The sequence below is a fragment of the Bubalus kerabau genome, chromosome 6, assembly GCF_029407905.1.
Source record: "Bubalus kerabau isolate K-KA32 ecotype Philippines breed swamp buffalo chromosome 6, PCC_UOA_SB_1v2, whole genome shotgun sequence".
NCBI lineage: Eukaryota > Metazoa > Chordata > Mammalia > Artiodactyla > Bovidae > Bubalus > Bubalus kerabau.
Window position 1 is genome coordinate 18,084,201 of NC_073629.1, and position 23,937 is coordinate 18,108,137.

Sequence of the window (23,937 nt, forward strand, 5' to 3'; positions counted from 1 at the left end):
TTTTTCATTTAAAGTTATTTACTTTAATTAGAGGCTAATTACTTTACAATATTGTATTGGTTTTGCCATACATCAACATGAATCTGCCACGGGTGTACATGTGTTCCCAATCATGAACCCCCCTCCCACCTCCCTCCCCATACCATCCCTCTGGCTCATCCCTGTGCACCAGCCCCAAGCTTCCTGTATGCTGCATCGAACCTGGACTGGCGATTCATTTCTTGAAGGCAGATTCTTTACTGAGTGAGCTATGAGGGAAGCCCGTCTGGACTAGAAAGGGACTTTGTTCAGGAACCCACTGGCTGAGATAATGACAAGCTAGTGCCACCAAATAATCATCTTGCTGGGGCCTGGTTGCCAGGTTCTTTTATGGGTCGGGAATGGGTTGGAGGTAAGGAAACAAAGTAAAAGACTACTCAATCCTTGCACATTTCCCCTAGTATGGAAAGCCATGAAATTAAAAGATGCTTACTCCTTGGAAGGAAAGTTATGACCAACCTAGATAGCATATTGAAAAACAGAGACATTACTTCACCAACAAAGGTCTGTCTAGTCAAGGCTATGGTTTTTCCAGTGGTCATGTATGGATGTGAGAGTTGGACTGTAAAGAAAGCTGAGCACCGAAGAATTGATGCTTTTGAACTGTGGTGTTGGAGAAGACTCTTGAGAGTCCTTGGACTACAAGATCCAACCAATCCATTCTAAAGGAGATCAGCCCTGGGTGTTCTTTGGAAGGAATGATGCTAAAGCTGAAACTCCAGTACTTTGGCCACGTCATGCGAAGAGTTGACTCATTGGAAAAGACACTGATGCTGGGAGGGATTGAAGGCAGGAGGAAAAGGGGACGACGGAGGATGAGAAGGCTGGATGGCATCACTGACTCGATGGACGTGAGTCTGAGTGAACTCCAGGATATGGTGATGGACGGGGAGGTCTGGCATGCTGTGATTCATGGGGTTGCAAAGAGTCGGACACGACTGAGCGACTGAACTGAACTGAACTGATGGCAAGCCTCAGGCAGGGGAATCTGTTAGATTTGCTTCCTTCCACTCCCTCACAGGTGGACAGCTCAGGTTATCTCCCAAAATAAGTCCATTATGTATGCTACAATAACATAAGTGGCAAGATGAGGGTTAAAATCACAGAAGCTGATCCAGCATAAGTTCAAAATTAACTCTTCCTGGTTACAATGCTTAAGGAAATATGAGCCCCATATATATGATAAAGGGTTAATTTCCAAAGTATGTAAGAAGCTCCTACAACATAATAGAAAAAAATTTAAGAACCTTAATTTTAAATAGGTAAGGGACTTCAATAGAGCTTTCTTTAAAGAAGACATATATACAAAACCACAGGGACATGAAAAGGAGTTTAATATCACTACGAATCATCAGGGAAATGCAAATCAAAACCACAATGATGTATCACTTCACACCCGAAAAATGACTATAATCAAAAAAGCAAAATAGCAAGTGTTGGTAAAATTATGGAGGAAAAAAGAACCCTTGTACCTGGTAGTTTAGGGTACAATGTTGTGACCATTATGAAGAATATGAAGGTCACTCAAAAAGTTAAAAACAGAAAAAACAGAACTACCATAGGTTTACCCATTCTACATCTAAATCATTGACCCAAAATAATTTAAATCCAAGTCTCAAAGACATATTAGCACTCCCAAGTTCACTGCCGCAGTACTCACAGTAGCCAGTGTGGTAACAACCTAAATGTCCGTCAACAGATGAGTGGATAAGTAAACTGTAGTATATACACACAAAAGATTATTATTCCTTCTTGAAAAGAAGGAAATCCTGTCCTATGAGACAACATGAACTCACCTGGAAGACATTATGCCAAGAGAAATAAGCCAGAAACAGACGGACAAGTACCACATGAATCCCCTTCTATGAGGTATTGAAAAGAGTCAAGCTCATGGAATAAAGAATACAATAGTAGTTGCCAGGAACTGGGGGAGGGTGGCGTGGAGTACAAGAGTACTGCTAATCAACAGGCATTTTCAAATGAAAAGCTCTACTGCCAAATCAATAAACAAGAAATGTCACAGCCATCAGTGATTTCTGGCCTCCAAATGTGAATGCGGGCTCCCAAAGCTCAATCCAGCAGATGCCGCCACCCGCCATGGTGATCCACCTGCCATGGTGATCCACCCGCCATGGTGATCCACCCGCCATGGTGATCCACCCGCCATGGTGATTGCTGAGGAGCTGGGGGAACTCAAGGGGCAGCCATCTGCCACAGCTGCCACTGCTTAAGGTGAACAAGGAGACAGGATTTGGCCCAGATAGCTGAGGTACATATGAAAGCAATGAATTCAGTGAGCCCAGAGGCTTGAATCTTCCCATATATCCAATGCTAAATTCCTTAATTTGATATCTGATCTTTGATGTTCAGACTGCCTGTTCCCTTTGCAGTAAATTTGTATGCAGCCTGATTCCCACTGCCATGTTCCAAGGGGAACACTTTTCTCAGAGCTACTGAGATGCTGTCTCCTGGGCTTGGAGTCCTAAACTTTCCCACCAGATAAAATAAAAGTCTCCTTTCAGGTTGTGACTATAGTTTTTAGTTGACAGTATAAAATTTCAGTCCTGAAAGGTATCAGTCTAGAGATCCACTCACAACATCAAGCCTGTGTATAACAACACTGCATTATACACTTAAAATACTGTTAAAGAGAATACACCTCATATTAGGTGTTCCTAACACAATAAAACTTAAAAAAAAAAAAAAGTAAATTGATACAGCCACTATGGAGAACAGTACGGAGATTCATTTAAAAACTAGGAGTAAAACTACCAAATGGCCCAGTATTTGCCCTGAGAAAACCATGATTCAAAAGGTCGTGTGTACCTAGTGTTCATTGCAGCACTGTTTACAATAGCCAGGACATGGAAGCAACCTAGATGTCAATCGACAGAGGAGTGGATGAAGGTGTTGTGGCACATGCATATAATGAAAAATAACTCAACCAATAAAAAGGAACAAATCTGAGTGAATTGAACTGAGGTGGACAAATCTAGAGCCTTTTATACACAGTGAGGTAATTCAGGAAGAGAAAAACAAATATTGTATATTAACACATATGTATGGAATCTAGAAAAATAGCCCTGATGGACCTCTTTCAAGGGCAGGAATAGAAATGCCGATGTAGAAAACAAACTTGTGTGCACACTGAGGGAAGGAGAGGGTGGAACAAATTGAAAGAGTAGCACTGAAATACAGGCATTGCCGTGCGTGGAATAGATGACGATGGAAAGTTGTTTTATAGCTCAGGGAGTTCAGCCTGGTGCTCTGTGACAACCTAGAGGGGAGGGATAGGGGGCAGTGGGGTGGAAGTGAGGCTCACAGTGGAGGAGATATATGTGTACTTAGAGCTGATCCACATTGTTGCATGGTAGAAACCCACAGAACATAGTAAAGCAATTATCTTCCAATTAAAAATAAATTTAAAAATTACATATGTCAGCTCTAAAGGCTAGAAAAACTGATAATTATGAATAACTACTCAAAATAACTGATCAATAATGTCAAAGATGCTCCAGATCTTATAAAGAATCCCATTGTGCAGACTAAGGTCTCCCTCGCTAAGTCCCCTGTCCTGCTCCACTCTTTCTCTAGCTGTTATCACTGCTAATTAGAAGGAGTCAGTTGGAAGGCACTTGAAGAATCCACATCTTTTTACTAGTAACAGAGGTCTTCCTTCTCCACTGCCTGAGGGAAGATTTCAAGCCTGTGCTCTTTCCTGAAAAAAGATTGTGTGGCATCTGCTGTGTTTCTATCTTGACTGGGCTGATATAGTTCAGAAAAAGATCAGTGGCCTAACCTGGGTGTTTGAAGAGGTAGGAACTTCTTTAGACTGAGTCCTGCTCCTGATCTCTTTTTCAGTCTCTCAGAGAACCAAGATGAGGACCGCCGTTCCTGCCTAGTCCTCTGGGATTCCACAATGGAGTAACCAGGATCACCAGTAGGAAACAGATGCCCTTCAGGAATCCTGGGAGGAACAGCAATGTCTTGGGATGGATTAGGTGCTTTCACAACATTCTTTTCATGATGAACTCTTCGGAATTAGGTGGTATCTGCTGGAGTAAGAGAATTATCTAAGGAATATGTAACTTAGTTTTACCAACATAATTTTATACTTGTTTATCTTTCTCCATGAATTACTAATGGATTCCAATATACTTTTACCAATAAATTCTGTGGGTTGTCACTTATGCTTGGTAAGTTGAAGGAGGATTAGATTTTCTTAAGAAAAAGGTGCTTAATGAGGTTGCGGACTTAACAAGAGGGATAATTAGTTCTTGATAACAGAGAAAGTGACTCAAGGACAAATGGTCCTCATTCTTTCCAAATAATGGATATTTTTTTCATATAATGGATATTTTCCATTTTACAAATGGGCATTTGTACCAAACCGAATCTCTGAATCTCTCTGAAAATCGTGTAATATCTACATGAGAGTTTGCTAGATTTTACTTAGAAACTAGTAACAGTGGTTATCTAGGAGAGAAGCTGACTGTCTGGGGAATGAGTAGAAGAGAGGCTAAGTAAGCCATGAGGCAGAAAAGAAATCATCAGCAAATATGCATACTCGAAGAGTTATGGAGTACTGCCTCTAAAATTCCAAAGGAAAATATTTTTTGAACCTACAATGTTACATGTAGCCAAACTACTAGTCAGTTATGAATAAAATAATAAAATTTCCACAAATATATTTTCTGATAGCTTCTTGAGGTTTTGCTCCAACAAAACAAAGGGTAAAAACTCAAATTGAGAAAGACTCAAAATGCAAAAAAAAAAAAAAAAAAAAAGCTATGGACATAATTGAGAGTAATAAGAGAATGAAAGTCCTAGGGTGACAAGTGTTGGGGAAACCTACAGATCATCATGATTCTACTGAGACACTTTTTCCAGGGTACCAGAAATTATATTTTCAGTTGGAAACTCTATTTAATATAAGGACAGAAAGAATGACAGGCCAGTTAATTTAAAGATATACAGTAGTCAATACTGTGGTGGTAATTGATTATCACTCTACTCTCTGGAAAGGAAAAAATTGTAAGTGTAGACATTGAATTCACAGCATAAAACTACACAAACTACATATTCATTACATTGAACATTTAAAAATTTATTTTTAGTTGGAGGGTCATTGCTTTACAGTGTTGTGCTGACTTCATACAGGAACATCAATCAGCCCCAGGTATACATATGTCTCCTCCCTCTTTAACCTCCCTGCCACCTCCCACGCCATCCCATCTCTCTAGGTTGTCACAGAGCACCAGGTTGCGTTCCTTGTGTCATACAGCAAATTCCCACTTTCTATTTTTGGTATGGCAATGTATATGTTTCCATGTTCCTCTCTCAATTCATCCCATCCTCTCCTTTCCCCACTGTGACAAGTCTGTTCTCTATGTCTGTATCTCTCTTGCTACCTTGCAACTAGGTTCATCAATGTCACTTTTCTAGATTCCATATATATGCCTCAATATATGATATTTGTTTTTCTGTTTCAGAGCTACTTCACTCTGTATAACACGTTCTAGGTTCATCCACCTCACAGCATTGACTTAAATTTGTTCCTTTTAATGTTGAGTAATATTTCATTGTATACATGTACCTCAACTTCTTTATCCATTCATCTATGTTGCTTCCATGTCCTGACTATTGTCCATATTGCTGTGATGCATATTGGGATACATGTGTCCTTTTCAGTTATGGTTTCCTCAGAGTATGTGCCCAGTAGTGGGATTGCTGGGTCATTTGGTAGTTTTATTCCCTAGTTTCTTAAGGAATCTCGATACTCTTCTCCATAATGACTGTATCAGGTTACATTCCCACCAATAGTGCAAGAAGTGTCCCTTTTCCCTTTTCTCTTTGAAGGCTGAGCTCTGAAGAATTGATGCTTTTGAACTGTGGTGCTGGAGAAGACTCTTGAGAGTCCCGTGGACTGCAAGGAGATCCAACCACTCAATCCCAAAGGAAATCAACCCTGAATATTCACTGGAAGGACTGATGCTGAAGCTGAAACTCCAATACTTTGGCCACCTGAGGCAAAGAGCCAACTCAATGAGAAAGACCTTGATGCTAGGAAAGATTGAAGGCAGGAGGAGAAGGGAGCAACAGAAGATGAGATGGTTGGATAGCATCCCCTATTCAATGGACATGAGTTTCTGCAAACTTCAGACGATATTGAAGGAGTGAGAAGCCTGGCCTGCTGCAGTCCACTGAGTTGCAAAGTGTGGGACATCGCTTAATGACTGAACCACAGCAACAATGTCAAAGAGTGTTCTTTCTATGTTTTCCTCTAAGAGTTTTAGGGTTTATGGTCTTACATTTAGATCTTTAATCCATTTTGAGTTAATCTTTGTGTATGGTGTTATCTTTGTGTATGGTGTTATCTTTGTGTATAGGCTTCCCTGGTAGCTCAGATGGTAAAGTGTCTGCCTGCAGTGTGGGAGACTCAGGTTCAATCCTTGGGTTGGGAAGATCCCCTGGAGAAGGAAATGGCAACCCACTCCAGTACTCTTGCCTGGAAAATTCCCTGGATGGAGGAGCCTGGTAGGCTACGGTCCATGGGGTAGCAAAGAGTCAGACATGACTGAGGGACTTCACTTTCACTTTTCACTTTCATGCATTGGAAAACAAATGGCAACCCACTCCAGTTTTCTTGCCTGGAGAATCCGAGGGATGGGGGAGCCTGGTGGGCTGCCGTCTATGGGGTTGCACAAATCAGACACTACGCGACTTCACTTTGTATGGTATTAGGGAGTTTTCTAATTTCATTCTTTTACATATAGCTGGCCAGTTTCCCCAGCACCATCTATTGAAGTGTCTATCTTTTCTCCTATGTATATTCTTGCCTCCTTTGTCAAACATAAGGTGTCCATAGGTGTATGGGTTTATCTGGGCTTCTATCTTGTTCCATTGGTCTATATTTCCAGTTTTGTACCAGTACCATACTGGCTTGATGACTGTAGCTTTGCGATACTACACATTTTAAAATTAATCTTCGTTATTAACATTTTAAATCACTTTCTCAAGTCCAGACAATCCACCAACAATTAATCAAGTCCTGATTTGTAGCATTGTCCAACGATTGTCCCTCATAAGCTTGAAAGAACACACAACGTGTAGTGCCAGTAGACTGTAAATTCCCAAAAGAATGAGGAAAAGAGGAACAGGAAGAAGAGAAAAAGAAGGTGAGGAACAGAAGAAAGGGAGGATGAGGAGTGCGAAGAGGAGACAACTTAAGATGCCAAAGCAAAAATCTAATACAGGAAAGATATAGGCTAAATATTCTGCAAACTATAAGATTATCACAACCTTAATGCAAAAAGTACTGCTTCTTTAAGTGGCATAGGGGCCAAGGCATTAAATTAATAGATTAAAAAGTAACCACACTGACAAGGTATGCTTATGGGCTGAGCAGTTCTGATGCACTGGCAGTAACATCTGATCCTCGTTGTGCTTTCTGTGAGCTGACACAGTTCTAAGTGCTTTATATATACGTATAAATGTAAGGCTCACAGCTAACCTTTAAAATGAGTACTATTATTATTCCCACTTTTAAAGTGAAGAAAATGAGACCTTAAAATGAGACCCAGAGACCTTAAGCAAATTACCCAAGATCGTACAGTTGTTACTTAGCAGAACCATGGGGTGAACTCAGGAAGGCTGGCTATAGGATCTGTGATCTCAGAAATATGATTGTGGTCATTTCTAGTGGAGAATTATGAGATGCAATTTATTTAGGAAACTTGGGTCTTTTGAAGGGTTGGTAATGTTTTTTTCTTCGTGTTTCTTGACAATAAGGGATCAATCTATAATTAGCCACTTCATATAGCAAAGGTTTATGAACTTTCTGATTGTGTTGATCATGTTCTCCTAAAATCAAACAAAATTTTATTTATTTATTTTTTCTTGTTTTTCTTCAAGACAAAATTGGGGAGGCAATCATGTCCATAATGTTAGGCCAGAGCCCTGTCCAAGAGTACAAAGTCAACCCTCCTAAAAGTAAAATCACTTCTTCTTAGTGTTTGAAGCACCACAGTAAAATTCTTTACATATTTTTTACCTATAAGGTGATGGAAATTAATGGAGTCAACTTCCCTCTAATATGAGAACATGTTTAATAATAGACCTGCTTTTCATATAGTCACTCTCATGAAATACATTTTTTTTTGCCAAAGAATTACTATATTCCTCAGCCCTTTTAACCATTAAAAAAAAATGTCTTCAAAAGATCATATGTACTTTCAGTTAAAAGAAAACAGATGTGATAGTAGAGAATTACATAGAATGTTGAGACTCTGAACTTCAGCATAATATGGCTAGAAAACTGTGACTGAATTAACAAAATCTGTGATACATCTTTCAGATCCAATGTCTTCAACCCCATTTGGAGTCATCGTCTCTTTGATGACTGTTCTCCCTGCAGTTACTCTGCCCTGCCTCAGCACTCGCCATCTCCTCTCACAGGTACGTGCACCCCAGATACTCAAGGCTCACTCATCTCTTCACTCAAGTCTTTGCCCTAAAAGCCACTTTGGAAGAGCTTTTCTACACAGTTGTCTCTAACATTCCCCCTGCATCACTATTATTTGCCTTGTATGTGCACGTGTGTGTGTGTGTGTGTGTGTGTGTGTGTGTTTGTGCAAAATCCCTTCAAAAGTTTTGATGGAAAAAAGACTTTTGGCAGCATCCTCATGTCCCTAGCACATAAAAGACCGCCTGGCATGTGTTAATAATGGGGAAACATTTGTAAATAAATTAATTTCTATGAGTACACTGAGTTGAATAGATTCTTGCCTACTGGTTTTACAAATAAGGAACCTGAGACTGATAGGATTCAATTCTTTTCAGGGTCTTCAAGGTAGACAAAGATAGAAACAAGTCAGAAACCAATGAAGGAATTCTTTGATGGATCCAGTGCAAAAGACATATTTCAGACAAAGCTGAACTCACAGATGGAAAAGTCTAATTCTGATAATCCAAAGGGAATGAAAAGGAATGCTCAGAAGAATACATGTAGCTGACAGAAGAGATGAAATACACTATATGCAAAAAAAACCCCCAAAAGATAGCAATATTAATGGGCTATGAATATGCTTTATTGGAGAAGCAAAGGAATAGACCCACTAATTGCTCACGGGGTAGAGATCACAACGCGGATTACAGATGGGCACATGGCACAGAGAGTACAATCGATGATCCTGCTGCTCTTCTTCCAACAACGTGGTGTCAGCTTCAGGAAGCAAGCCTTTCCTCTGTCTGCTGTCGGTTGAGGAGGGAGATTAAGGAAGATGCAATCTGTCACCATGACCGAAGTGTGGAAATGGAAGAGCAAGGATCTTGTTTCTTGGTCCAGATGAAATCTGGTGCTGTTACTTCCACTTGGGTGGACACTTCTGCTCACATGGTGGGCATGGTGGTCCAGGAGGGCATTTCTTCTGGCTCAGTGGAGGTGGGCATGGATGAGGTGGGCAAGGCTCATGGCACTTGGGTGGGCACACTATTGGAGGTGGATGGCAGGGCTCCTTGCACTGATGGTGATGCTGATGCTGATGTTGATGCGGATGTGGATGGGGATGTGGATGTGGATGCAGATGCCAGTGCTGAGACATCCTTCCTGGGTCTCAAGGAATCTGAAATACAAACAGACAACTTTCTTAACACCTATGAGTCTGATTGGTAGAACATTTAGCTGCGCCAACAACCCTCCCATCACTAAGGACTCTTCTGGAGTCCTAATACAGACTTGATGTTTTTTCAGAGCTACTTCACCCTTCTTTTTTAGTATCTCTTGCCCTCAGATCTTCAGTCTTTTCTGATTAGTCTTTGCTTCTACCACTTTCTAAAACAAAATTACGTACAAGGTGTTGTACGAATACAAACATACTCTGTAGAATAAGCTGGATAATAAACTTATAGCCAATCCCCAAACAAATCTCTACTTATTTCTCCCATGAGGTCTTGGTTGCTGGCCAAGCTGACCTGACTGTGGGCTTCTGAGATGAAATGCAAAGGCCCAAACTAGACACTCAAAGGGATTGGATGCTGAGAAGGGGGCATTTGGAACTAATGTGTGCTGTGCTGTAGCACAATATCTCATCCCCCTTACTCTCTCTCAGGTTAAGACCGTGTCTCTGACTCCATTATCTCCTCACATTTAAGATTGCATTCATGACTAAATACCAAAAATTTACCCCTAAATCCTCATTATCTTCTTTTTCCCATACAGAGCTCTAATTGCTTCAATTAAAGCTACTTCTACCCCCAGATTAATCCCAACACCCAAGTTCCGTAAAGATCTCTAAGAGTTGTGCTCACCAGAGGCTCCAAAGATCCCTACGACGGTCACGACAATGACAGCACTGTGAAGGAGGCTCCTTTTATAAGGACCCGGCAGCCCCACCAGGGGGAGCATCCCAGGACTGGCACGATGCACTGGTTTCCCACCCCAAATACCACGTGCTTGCAATCTCAAAAGTCAATGCCCCAGTTATACTGATATCACACAGTTCCCTTGTCCATGGACTTGCTCACCCTTCAGTGAGGAATTACAGAGTGATTCATTTGAGACTTTGTCTCATACTTCCTCTACCAGTGCATGCACCATAGGAAATATGAGGGATGCTTGAGAATGGTGCTATTCTTCCATACTTAGAGATGTTGCTTCCCCCTCTTGCCAGCTCCCAAGCATTGGCACATAAAACTTACTACCCCATTCCATTTCTTGTGTCAGCACCCAGCTTTTTTTCCATTGATGACAGTCCAGAGTTTGTGCTCATATTTTAACTCCTACCTCCAGCTTTTCTAAACTCGCCTTGTATCATATACTGCTTCTTGACATTTAAGTGACTTAAACCTGGCCACAAAATCTACCTTGATTTTTAAGTGCAAGCAGTCTCATGTCAGATGTGCTTTCACATGGCTCCATACATGGAGTTGAACAGGACAACGTGATTCCTCAGTTTCTTAGGCCATAAATCACAAGCTCTGATCCCTTCCTGAAGTTCTACTTTTGCAGGTTTATACACTGATCTGAACTCTGCAGACCCATGATCTGATTCATTTGTGGTCTACTAGAAACCCAAATTCCTCTCCTCTCATTATCTTCAAAATGAACTCAGTGTCTGGGCTATATGCATTTAGAAGCTTTCCCACTAATACTCCCTAAATATCTTGCACTTCTTTCCCCTACAACAGTTAATTCAATTGACTCGATCAGGTCTTTTATTTTAAATGACACTTAGTGTGTTTTCAGACATTCTTAGTACACTCAGGGGATGAACCTCCATGAATCATTGATTCAGCCATTCAATCCATGGGTATTTTTCCTTAAATGAATAAAATAGGGGTGACATAGAACCCATTGATAATTTATTGGTGTAATTTTGTGACCGACAGTAACACTTCAGCTAATAATATTTACTATGCCTTTCAGGGGAAAACTTGAGTACCTTGACTATCAGTTCAGTTCAGTTCAGTTCAGTCCAGTCACTCAGTTATGTCTGACTCTTTGCGACCTCATGAAACTGCAGTACCCCAGACTTCCCTGTCCATCACCACCTCCCAGAACTTGCTCAGACGCATGTCCATCGGGTTGGTGATGCCATTCAAATATCTCATCTTCTATCATTCCCTTTCCTCCTGCTTCAATCTTTCCCAGCATCAGATCTTCTTCAATAAGTCACTTCTTCACATTAAGGGGCCAAATTATTGGCACTTCAGCCTCAGCATCAGTCCTGCCTTGTGAGAAACCTATATGAAGGTCAGGAGGCAAGTTAGAACTGCACATGGAACAACAGACTGGTTCCAAATCGGAAAAGGAGTACGTCAAGGCTGTATATTGTCACCCTGCTTATTTAACTTTTATGCAGAGTACATCATGAGAAACGCTGGGCTGGAAGAAGCACAAGCTGGAATCAAGATTGTCGGGAGAAATATCAATAACCTCATTTATGCAGATGACATTACCCTTATGACAGAAAGTAAAGAGGAACTAAAAAGCCCCTTGATGAACGTGAAAGAGGAGAGTGAAAAAGTTGGCTTAAAGCTCAACATTCAGAAAACGAAGATCATGGCATCTGGTCCCATCACTTCATGGGAAATAGATGGGGAAACAGTGGAAACAGTGTCAGACTTCACTTTTTTGGGCTCCAAAATCACTGCAGATGGTGACTGCAGCCATGAAATTAAAAGAAGCTTAGTCCTTGGTAGGAAAGTTATGACTAACCTAGACAGCATATTCAAAAGCAGAGACATTACTTTGCCAACAAAGGTCCATCTAGTCAAGGCTATGGTTTTAGTCATGCATGGATGTGAAAGTTGGACTGTGAAGAAAACTGAGCGTTGAAGAATTGATGCTTTTGAACTGTGGTGTTGGAGCAGACTCTTGAGAGTCCCTTGGACTGCAAGGAGATCCAACCAGTCCATCCGAAAGGAGATCAGTCCTGGGTGTTCATTAGAAGGACTGATGCTGAAGCTGAAACTCCAGTACTTTGGCCACCTCATGCAAAGAGTTGACTCATTGGAGAAGACTCTGATGCTGGGAGGGATTGGGGGCAGGAGGAAAAGGGGACAACAGAGGATGAGATGTCTGGATGGCATCACCGACTAGATGCACATGAGTTTGGGTGAACTCCGGGTGTTGGTGATGGACAGGGAGGCCTGGCGTGCTGCAATACACAGGGTCGCAAAGAGTCGGACACGACTGAGTGACTGAACTGAACTGAACTGAACTGAGTGGAAAAACTTCTAAATGGAACAGTCCAGGTATTGAGACAATTTTGAAGACAATGAGATGAGAGAAGTTTGGGTTTCAAGCAGACCGAGAAGCAGCAGACCAACAAGCAACAGTAAGAACCGGACATGGAAAAATGAACTGGTTCAAAATAGGGAAAGGAGTAAGTAAAGGCAGTATATTATCACCCCGCTTATTTAACTTATATGCAGAGTACATCATGCAAAATTCTGGACTGGATGAAGCACAAGTTGGAATCAAGACTGCCAGAGAAATATCAATAGCCTCAAGTATGAAGATGATGCCACCCTTAGGGCAGAAAGCAAAGATGAACTAAAGATCCTCTTGATGAAAGTGGAAGAGGAGAGTGAAAAAGTTGGCTTCAAACTCCACATTCAAAAACCTAAGATCATAGCATTCGATCCCATCACTTCATGGGAAATAGATGGGGGAAAAATGAACACAGTGACAGACTTTATTTTCTTGAGCTCCAAAATCACTGAGGACTGAGACTGCAGTCACGAAATTAAAAGATGTTTGCTCATGGGAAGAAAACTATACTAAACCTAGACAGTGTATCAAAAAGCAGAGACATCACTTTGCTGACAAAGGTCCCTATACTCAAAGTATGGTTTTTCCAGTAGTTATGTATGGATGTGAGAGTTGGACCATAAAGAAGGCTGAGCACTGAAGAACTGATGCTTTTGAACTGTGGTGCTGGAGAAGACACATGAGAGCCCCTTGGACACCAAGGAGAGCAAACCAGTCAATCCTAAAGGAAATCAACTCTGAATATTCATTGGAATGACTGATATTGGAGCCTCAGCTCCAATATATTGGCCTCCTGATGTGAAAAACCAACTCATTGGAAAAGACATTGATGTTGGGAAATATTGAAGGCAGGAGGAGAAGGGGACGACAGAGGATGAAGTGGTTGGATGAAAACATCCAACCATCACTGAGTCAATGGACATGAGTTTGAGCAAACTCTGGGAGATAGTGAAGGACAAGGAAGTCTGGTGTGCTGCAGTCCATGGGGTCGCAAAGAGACGGACATGAATGAGCAACTGCACAGCATCAAACAAACGAGACTACCAATGACTCATGGTCAAGGGGCAGCAAAAGTAGAGTTTCATGAAGTGGCCCCAGTCTATGAGCTTATGGCTGAGAAACTTGAGGGATCATGTTGTCCTGTTCAAGTCCATTATGGAGCCATGTGAAAATACAACTGAAATGAGGCTGTTTGTACTGGAAAATCATGATAGACTTTGTGGCCATGGTTAAGTCATTTAATTGTCAAGACAAGCCCAGAGATCAGTAGTATGTGGTATAAGAGGAATTTAGAAAAACTATGGGTGGGGGTTAAGAAATGTGTGTTTAGTAAACCCTAGTCATTATCATTGAGGGAGACAAAGTTGGGTGCTGAAGCTGAAATGGAAAGGGGTAGTAAGTTTTCCATACCAGATGCGTAGGGAGGTGGGGTATGTGGGAAGCACAATCTTAACCATGGAGGAGCAGTGCCATTGTCAAAGAGTTCCTCATATTTCCTAACTGGGGCATGATATTGGCACTGGGGCTTTGAGACAATGTATTGAGTGACTCACTCTGCACTGCCTCAGTGAAGGGTAAGGAAGTCCATGGGCAATGGAGCTTTGTGATATCAGCATGAGTGTGACAATTTATTTTTGAGATTGCAAGCACATGGTATTTGGGGTGGGAAACAAGTGCATCATGCCAGATGTGGGATGTTCCCTCTGGGTGGAGCTGCCTGGTCCTTATAAAAGGAGTCTCTACCACCGTGCTGCTATCTTCGTGCTACTCAGTCATAGGTCTTCTTTGGAGCCTCTGGTGAGTACAATTTTAGAGGTTTTTAGCACTCGTGTGGTAGGGTATAATCTTAGGGTAGAAGTGGCTGTATTTTAACAAATTAGTGCTCTCTATGGGAATAAGAAGATAATGAGAATTTAGGGGTAGTTTTCAGTACTTCTTCTTGACGTCTTTATGCTCTTAAATGAGACGAGAGGAATGGAGTCAGCGGCACAATCTTAACCTAGGGAGAGTAAGGGAGATGAGATGCCGTGTTTCAGTGCACCCTGCATTCATTGCAAATGAAGCCTTCTCAGCCTGCAGTCCCACTGAGTGCTGAGTGTGGGCCTTTGAGTTTCTCCTTGAAGCCAACAGTCAAGTCAGTTAGACCAGCAACCAGAAGCTCAAGGGAGAAATTAGCAGCGATGTGTTTTGAGATAGGCTACAAGTTTCACATCCTGATTATTATTCTTCAGAGTGTGTTTGTATTCACACAGCACTTGTGTAAGTAATTGTTTCTTTGGAAAGTGGTAGAAGAGGGCTCCCTATTAATGGAAGAATAGGACTTTCAGAAAAGAACAATGCTGTCTGTTTGTATTTCAGATTCCTTGAGACCCAGGGAAGGATGTCTTCCCATCCGCATCCGCATCCACATCCACATCCGCATCAGCATCAGCATCAGCATCAGCATCAGCATCAGTGCAAGGAGCCCTGCCATCCACCTCCAAAAGTGTGCCCACCCAAGTGCCATGAGCCTTGCCCACCTCATCCATGCCCACCTCCCGTGAGCCAGCAGAAATGCCCTCCTAAGCCACCATGCCCACCGTGCGAGCAGAAGTGTCCACCCAAGTGGAAGTAACAGCATCAGATTTCATCTGGACCAAGAAACAACAAGATCCAGGCTCTCCTGTTGTCCACCCTTCGGCCATGGTGACGGATTTCATCTTCCTTAACCTCCCTCCTCAACCAACAGCTGACAGAGAAAAGGCTTGCTTCCTGAGGCTGACACCACCTTGTTGGATAAAGAGCAGCAGGATCATCGCCTGGTTGCTCTTCGCCATGCGCCTGTCTGTAATCCGCGTGTGATCTCCACCCTGTGAGCATTTAGTGTGGCTATTCGTTGCTTCTCCAATAAAGCCTGTGTCATAGTTGAGTGCACATTTCTTCTTATGTTTTTCTTTTGCACTTTGTGTTTTTAATGTCTCCTGTCAACTACAAGTATTCTTCTGTGTGTTCCTTTTACTCCCATTGGATTTTCGGAGTTAGATTTTTCCTTCATTGAGTTCAGCTTTGCCTGAAATATGTCTTTTTTTTTAAATTTTATTTTATTTTTAAACTTTACAAATTGTATTAGTTTTGCCAAATATCAAAATGAATCCACCACAGGTATACATGTGTTCCCCATCCTGAACCCTCCTCCCTCCTCCATCCCCATATCATCCCTCTGGGTCGTCCCAGTGCACTAGCCCCAAGCACCAGTATCATGCATCGAACCTGGACTGGCAACTCGTTTCATACCTGATATTATACATGTTTCATGCCATTCTCCCAAATCTTCCCACCCTCTCCCTCTGCAACAGAGTCCATAAGACTGTTCTATACATCAGTGTCTCTTTTGCTGTCTTGTACACAGGGTTATTGTTACCATCTTTCTAAATTCCATATATATGCGTTAGTATACTATATTGGTGTTTTTCTTTCTGGCTTACTTCACTCTGTATAATAGGCTCCAGTTTCATCCACCTCATTAGAACTGATTCAAATGTATTCTTTTTAATGGCTGAGTAATACTCCATTGTGTATATGTACCACAGCTTTCTTATCCATTCATCTGCTGATGGACATCTAGGTTGCTTCCATGTCCTGGCTATTATAAACAGTGCTGCGATGAACATTGGGGTACACGTATCTCTTTTCCTTCTGGTTTCCTCAGTGTGTATGCCCAGCAGTGGGATTGCTGGATCATAAGGCAGGTCTATTTCCAGTTTTCTAAGGAATCTCCACACTGTTCTCCATAGTGGCTGTACTAGTTTGCATTCCCACCAACAGTGTAAGAGGGTTCCCTTTTCTCCACACCCTCTCCAGCATTTATTGCTTGTAGACGTTTGGATTGCAGCCATTCTGACTGGTGTGAAATGGTACCTCACTGTGGTTTTGATTTGCACTTCTCTGATAATGAGTGATGTTGAGCATCTTTTCATGTGTTTGTTAGCCATCTGTATGTCTTCTTTGGAGAAATGTCTATTTAGTTCTTTGGCCCATTTTTTGATTGGGTCATTTATTTTTCTGGAGTTGAGCTGTAGGAGTTGCTTGTATATTTTCGAGATTAGTTGTTTGTCAGTTGCTTCATTTGCTACTATTTTCTCCCATTCTGAAGGCTGTCTTTTCACCTTGCTTGTAGTTTCCTTTGATGTGCAGAAGCTTTTAAGTTTAATTAGGTCCCATTTGTTTGTTTTTGCTTTTATTTCCAATATTCTGGGAGGTGGGTCATAGAGGATCCTGCTGTGATGTATGTCAGAGAGTGTTTTGCCTATGTTCTCCTCTAGGAGTTTTATAGTTTCTGGTCTTACGTTTAGATCTTGAATCCATTTTGAGTTTATTTTTGTGTATGGTGTTAGAAAGTGTTCTAGTTTCATTCTTTTACAAGTGGTTGACCAGATTTCCCAGCACCACTTGTTAAAGAGATTGTCTTTAATTCATTGTATATTCTTGCCTTCTTTGTCAAAGATAAGGTGTCCATACGTGTGTGGATTTATCTCTGGGCTTTCTATTTTGTTGCCTTGATCTATATTTCTGTCTTTGTGCCAGTACCATACTGTCTTGATAACTGTGGCTTTGTAGTAGAGCCTGAAGTCAGGTAGGTTGATTCCTCCAGTTCCATTCTTCTTTCTCAAGATTGCTTTGGCTATTCGAGGTTTTTTGTATTTCCATACAAATTGTGAAATTATTTGTTCTAGCGCTGTGAAGAATACCGTTGGTAGCTTGATAGGGATTGCATTGAATCTATAAATTGCTTTGGGTAGTATACTCATTTTCACTATCTTGATTCTTCCAATCCATGAACATGGTATATTTCTCCATCTGTTAGTGTCCTCTTTGATTTCTTTCACCAGTGTTTTATAGTTTTCTATATATAGGTCTTTAGTTTCTTTAGGTAGATATATTCCTAAGTATTTTATTCTTTCCGTTGCAATGGTGAATGGAATTGTTTCCTTAATTTCTCTTTCTGTTTTCTCATTATTAGTGTATAGGAATGCAAGGGATTTCTGTGTATTGATTTTATATCCTGCAACTTTACTATAGTCATTGATTAGTTCTAGTAATTTTCTGGTGGAGTCTTTAGGGTTTTCTATGTAGAGGATCATGTCATCTGCAAATAGTGAGAGCTTTACTTCTTCTTTTCCAATTTGGATTCCTTTTATTTCTTTTTCTGCTCTGATTGCTGTGGCCAAAACTTCCAAAACTATGTTGAATAGTAAAGGTGAAAGTGGGCACCCTTGTCTTGTTCCTGACTTTTGAGGAAATGCTTTCAATTTTTCACCATTGAGGATAATGTTTGCTGTGGGTTTGTCATATATAGCTTTTCTTATGTTGAGGTATGTTCCTTCTATTCCTGCTTTCTGGAGAGTTTTTATCATAAATGGATGTTGAATTTTGTCAAAGGCTTTCTCTGCATCTATTGAGATAATCATATGGTTTTTATTTTTCAATTTGTTAATGTGGTGTATTACATTGATTGATTTGCGGATATTGAAGAATCCTTGCATCCCTGGGATAAAGCCCACTTGGTCATGGTGTATGATCTTTTTAATGTGTTGTTGGATTCTGATTGCTAGAATTTTGTTAAGGATTTTTGCATCTATGTTCATCAGTGATATTGGCCTGTAGTTTTCTTTTTTTGTGGGATCTTTGTCAGGTTTTGGTATTAGGGTGATGGTGGCCTCATAGAATGAGTTTGGAAGTTTACCTTCCTCTGCAATTTTCTGGAAGAGTTTGAGCAGGATAGGTGTTAGCTCTTCTCTAAATTTTTGGTAGAATTCAGCTGTGAAGCCGTCTGGACCTGGGCTTTTGTTTGCTGGAAGATTTTTGATTACAGTTTCAATTTCCGTGCTTGTGATGGGTCTGTTAAGATTTTCTATTTCTTCCTGGTCGAGTTTTGGAAAGTTGTACTTTTCTAAGAATTTGTCCATTTCTTCTGCATTGTCCATTTTATTGGCATATAATTGCTGATAGTAGTCTCTTATGATCCTTTGCATTTCTGTGTTGTCTGTTGTGATCTCTCCATTTCCATTTCTAATTTTATTGATTTGATTTTTCTCCCTTTGTTTCTTGATGAGTCTGGCTAATGGTTTGTCAATTTTATTTATCCTTTCAAAGAGCCAGCTTTTGGCTTTATTGATTTTTGCTATGGTCTCTTTTGTTTCTTTTGCATTTATTTCTGCTCTAATTTTTAAGATGTCTTTCCTTCTACTAACCCTGGGGTTCTTCATTTCTTCCTTTTCTAGTTGCTTTAGGTGTAGAGTTAGATTATTTATTTGACTTTTTTCTTGTTTCTTGAGGTGTGCCTGTATTGCTATGAACTTTCCCCTTAGGACTGCGTTTACCGTGTCCCACAGGTTTTGGGTTGTTGTGTTTTCATTTTCATTCGTTTCTATGCAAATTTTGATTTCTTTTTTGATTTCTTCTGTGATTTGTTGGTTATTCAGCAGCGTGTTGTTCAGCCTCCATATGTTGGAATTTTTAATAGTTTTTCTTCTGTAATTGAGATCTAATCTTACTGCATTGTGCTCAGAAAAGATGCTTGGAAAGATTTCTATTTTTTTGAATTTACCAAGGCTAGCTTTATGGCTCAGGATGTGATCTATCCTGGAGAAGGTTCCATGTGAGCTTGAGAAAAAGGTGAAATTCATTGTTTTGGGATGAAATGTCCTATAGATATCAATTAGGTCTAACTGGTCTATTGTATCGTTTAAAGTTTGTGTTTCCTTGTTAGTTTTCTGTTTAGTTGGATTTGCAGAGTTAGACTTTTCCTTCACTGAGTTCAGCTTTGCCTGAAATATGTCTTTTGGATTGGATCCATCAAGGAATTCTTTCACTGGTTTCAAACGTGTCTATCTCTCTTCCTTGTAGGACCCTGAAAAGAACTGAGTTCTCTCAGCCTGTTTCCTTACCTGAGAAAATTAGGAGAGAACGTATTCAACTCAGTGTACTCATAGAAATTAATATATGCACAAATGTTTCTTAATTATTGATACATGCCAGGCCATCTCTTATATGTTAGGGACATGATAATGGTGACCTACGTCCCTGTCCATCTACATTCTTGAGGGCATTTTACACACACACGCACATATGAAGAAGACAAATAATAGTCCTGTGTGTGTATATGTTATAGAAAATTTGGAGAAGAGCTCTTCCAAAGTGGCTTTTTGGGCAATGACCTGAGTGACGAAATGAGTGAGCTTTGAGTGTATCTGGGATACATTGTACCATGAGAGGTGAGGGCAAGTGCTAAGGCAGAGAAAATTAACCACAGAAAGGACAGTGATCAAGGAGACACTGCCTCCAAATGGGGTCAGAGAGGTTGGGATCCAAAGATTTAGTAATGATTTTCATTATTTATTCACAGTTTGACAGCCATACTATGCTGATGGCCTAACGGTCTCAAATTTCATATCTATGCAATTCTCAACTATAAATTAAAGATAAATCAAAATTGCTGAATGAATTGTAGGATTGCATGATAGAGCTGCACTAATTAAGACAGGATGCTATGCCATAAGAAAAGACACAGAGATCAATGCAATAATAGAACATCCAGACATAGATCCACACCATACATGGTCAACTGATTTTCAACAAGGGTGTCTGGGTAATTCAACAGATGAAAATTAACCTTGTCAATAAATGGTACTCAAACTGTTGGATACTGATACAGGAATAATTGTAGCTTGGCCTTTACCTAACACCATATAAATATTAACTCAAATGGTATCACAGACTACAACATAAGATCTAAGATTCTACACTTTCTAGAGGAAAACACAGGAGAAAATCTTAGTTGCCATGTGTTAGCCTAACTGTTATTAAAAATCAGTATCCAAAATACATAAATAACTCATAAAGTCAGTCATAAACAGACACTGAATAGAAAACTGGACAACAGTCACTTTACAAAGAAAATGCCTTCATATAGTCAACAAAACTGCTTTTAGAGCTTCTGAAAGTCACTAACATTTAAGAAAAAGTATTCAAAATGCAAACCTGATGGGTACAGCCTTCAAAAGTGTGGAAATGACAAACTAATTTAATTAAGACACAAGACAAGCAGCAAATACACAACACCTCTGGGAGGAGTCTGGAATTGTTGCCAGTGCTTTGGAGCACAGTTTGGCATTATCTGTAAAAGCAGAAGTGGGATACTTCTGGGAACATCTGCTACAGAAGTGTGTGAACATGTGCACTCACAGACATGAGGAAAATGTCCTAGTATTCCTCACAGCTCCAGAAAGGAAACAACTTTGAGGTCAACCAACAGTACAACAAGGAGAGAAATGAAGTGCTGTGTAGTCATACAATGATATACTAAAATTCACTAGTGGATAAACCAAAGCTACATAGTGTCAACAGAAAAGTGAGAGACAAAAATATGATATACAGTATAATTCCATTTATATAGTGAAAAAGCTAGTAACTTAAGTATAATTTTTAGGATATTCCTATACCGGTGGTGAAAAACCATAAAGTAAAAGCAAGAAAGTGATTATTAGGAGTCATGATTGTGGTCACTTCTAGTGGAGAAGGTATGGGATGCAATTTAATAAGAAAACTTGGGTCTATTGAAGGGTTGGTAGTGTTCTTTTTCATAACTTCATGTTTCTTGACAATAAAAAGATCATGATTAATATGTCTATGATTACCCACTTCATACAGCAAAGCTTTATGAACTTTTTGGATGTGTAGATCATGTTCTAAAATCAAAAAATTTTATTTTTTCTTTTCCTTTTTCTTGTTTTTCTTCAAGACAAAATTGGGGAGGGAATCATGTCAATAATATCAGGCCAGAGCCCTATCCAAGAGTAGAAAGTCAACACCACTAAAAATAAAATCAGGTCTTTTTAGTGTTGGAAGCACAACAACAGTAAAATTCTCTATGCATTTTGTTACCTATAAGGTGATGGAACTTAATGGAGTCCACTTCCCTATAAGATGGAAACACTCTTAATAACAGAGCTTCCTTTCCTATCATCACTCTCATCAAATAAATTTTTGCTTTGCAAAAGAATTAATTTCTTAAATTAATTTAATTTTTATTGAAGAAGACTTGCTTTACAGGATTTTGCTGTTTTCTGACAAACCTCAACGTGAATCAGCCATCAGTTCAGTTCAGTTCAGTCACTCAGTCGTGCCCGACTCTTTGCCACCCCATGAATTGCAGCACGCCAGGCCTCCCTGTCCATCGTCAACTCCCAGAGTTCACCCATACTCATGTGCATCGAGTCGGTGATGCCATTCAGCCATATCATCCTCTGTCGACCCCTTCTCCTCCTGCCTTCAATCCCTCCCAGCATCACGGTCTTTTCCAATGAGTCAACTCTTCGCATGAGGTGGCCAACGTATTGAAGTTTCAGCCTCGGTATCAGTCCTTTCAATGAACACCCAGGACTGATCTCCTTTAGGATGGACTGGTTGGATTTCCTTGCAGTCCAAGGGACTCTCAAGACTCTTCTTCAACACCAGAGTTCAAAAGCATCAATTCTTCAGCCATCAGCCATAGGTATACATATATTCCTTAGTCCTTTTCACCATTTTTAAAAACTGTCTTTAAAAGATCATATGTACTTTCAGTTAAAAGAAAATAGATGTGATAGTAGAGAATTACATAAAGTTGCGACTTTGAACTTCAGCCTAGTATGACTGGAAAACTGAATAAATTATCAAAATCTTTGACACATCTTTCAGATCCAATGTCTTCAACCCCATTTGGAGACATCGTCTCTTTGATGACTGTTCTCCCTGCAGTTACTCTGCCCTGCCTCAGCACTCGCCATCGCCTCTCACTGGTACAGTGTACCCCAGATACTCAAGGCTCACTCTTCTCTTCACTCAAGTCTTTGCCGTAAAAGTCACTTTGGAAAACCTGTTCTACACAGTTGTCTCTAAAATACCCTCAGGCCTCACTATTATTTGCCTTGTATCTGCACGTGTGTGTGTGTGCGTGTGTTTGTGCAAACTCCTTTCAAGAGTTTAGATGGAAAAAAGTCTTTAGTCACCATCCTCATGTCCCTAGCACATAAGAGACTGCCTGGCATGTGTTAATAATTGGGAAACATTTATGAATAAATTAATTTCTATGAGTACACTGAGTTGAATAGAGTCTGCCTACTGGTTTTACAAATAAGGGAACTGAGACTGAGAGAATTCAATTCTTTTCAGGGTCTTCAAGGTAGACAAAGATAGAAAGAAGTCTGAACCCAAAGAAGGAATTCTTTGATGGATCCAGTCCAAACATACGTACTTCAGGCAAAGCTGAACTCAATGATGGAAAAGTCTAATTCTGATAATCCAATGGGAATGAAATGGAAAACTCAGAAGAAACTTGTAGTTGACAGAAGAGATGAACAACACTATATGCAAAAAAAAAAAAAAAAAAAAAAAACCCGAAAGATAGGAATACATAATGGGCTATGAATATGCTTTATTGGAGAAGCAAAGAATAGACACGCTAATTGCTCAGGGGGTAGAGATCACAATTCAGATACAGACACACAGATGGCAAAGAGAGGTCAAGGGATGATCCTGCTGCTCTTCCAACAATGTGGTGTCAGCTTCAGGAAGCAAGCCTTTTCTCTGCCAGCTGTCAGTCCAGGATGGAGATTAAGGAAGATGCAATCCATCACCATGGCCAAAGGGAGGACAATGGAAGAGCCTGGATCTTGTTTCTTGGTCCAGATGAAATCTGGTGCTGTTACTTCCACTTGGGTGGACACTTCTGCTCGCCTGGTGGGCATGGTGGCCCAGGAGGGCATTTCTTCTGGCTCAGTGGATGTGGGCATGGATGAGGTGGACAAGGCTCATGGCACTTGGGTGGGCACACTATTGGAGGTGGATGGCAGGGCTCCTTGCACTGATGGTGATGCTGATGCTGATGTGGATGCGGATGCGGATGCTGGTGAGACATCCTTCCTGGGTCTCAAGGAATCTGAAATACAAACAGACAACTTTCTTCATAGCAGAGAGTCCGATTGGTAGAACATTTAGCTGTGCCAACAGCCCTCCCGTCACTAAGGACACTTCTTGATTCCTAATACAGTCTTGATGGTTTTTTATAGCTTCGTCACCATTCTTTTTTAGTATCTCTTGCCCTC

At 40.6% G+C, this 23,937-nt stretch overlaps 1 long non-coding RNA gene across 1 annotated transcript; it reads left to right on the forward strand.

Annotated features, from left to right (window-relative positions):
• Positions 1-6,641: 6,641 nt before the first annotated feature.
• LOC129656031 (uncharacterized) lies at positions 6,642-9,924 on the forward strand. Its single transcript, XR_008716155.1, has 3 exons — positions 6,642-7,217; positions 8,396-8,496; positions 8,881-9,924. It is a non-coding gene; the product is annotated as an uncharacterized LOC129656031 (long non-coding RNA).
• The last annotated feature ends 14,013 nt before the right edge of the window (positions 9,925-23,937 follow it).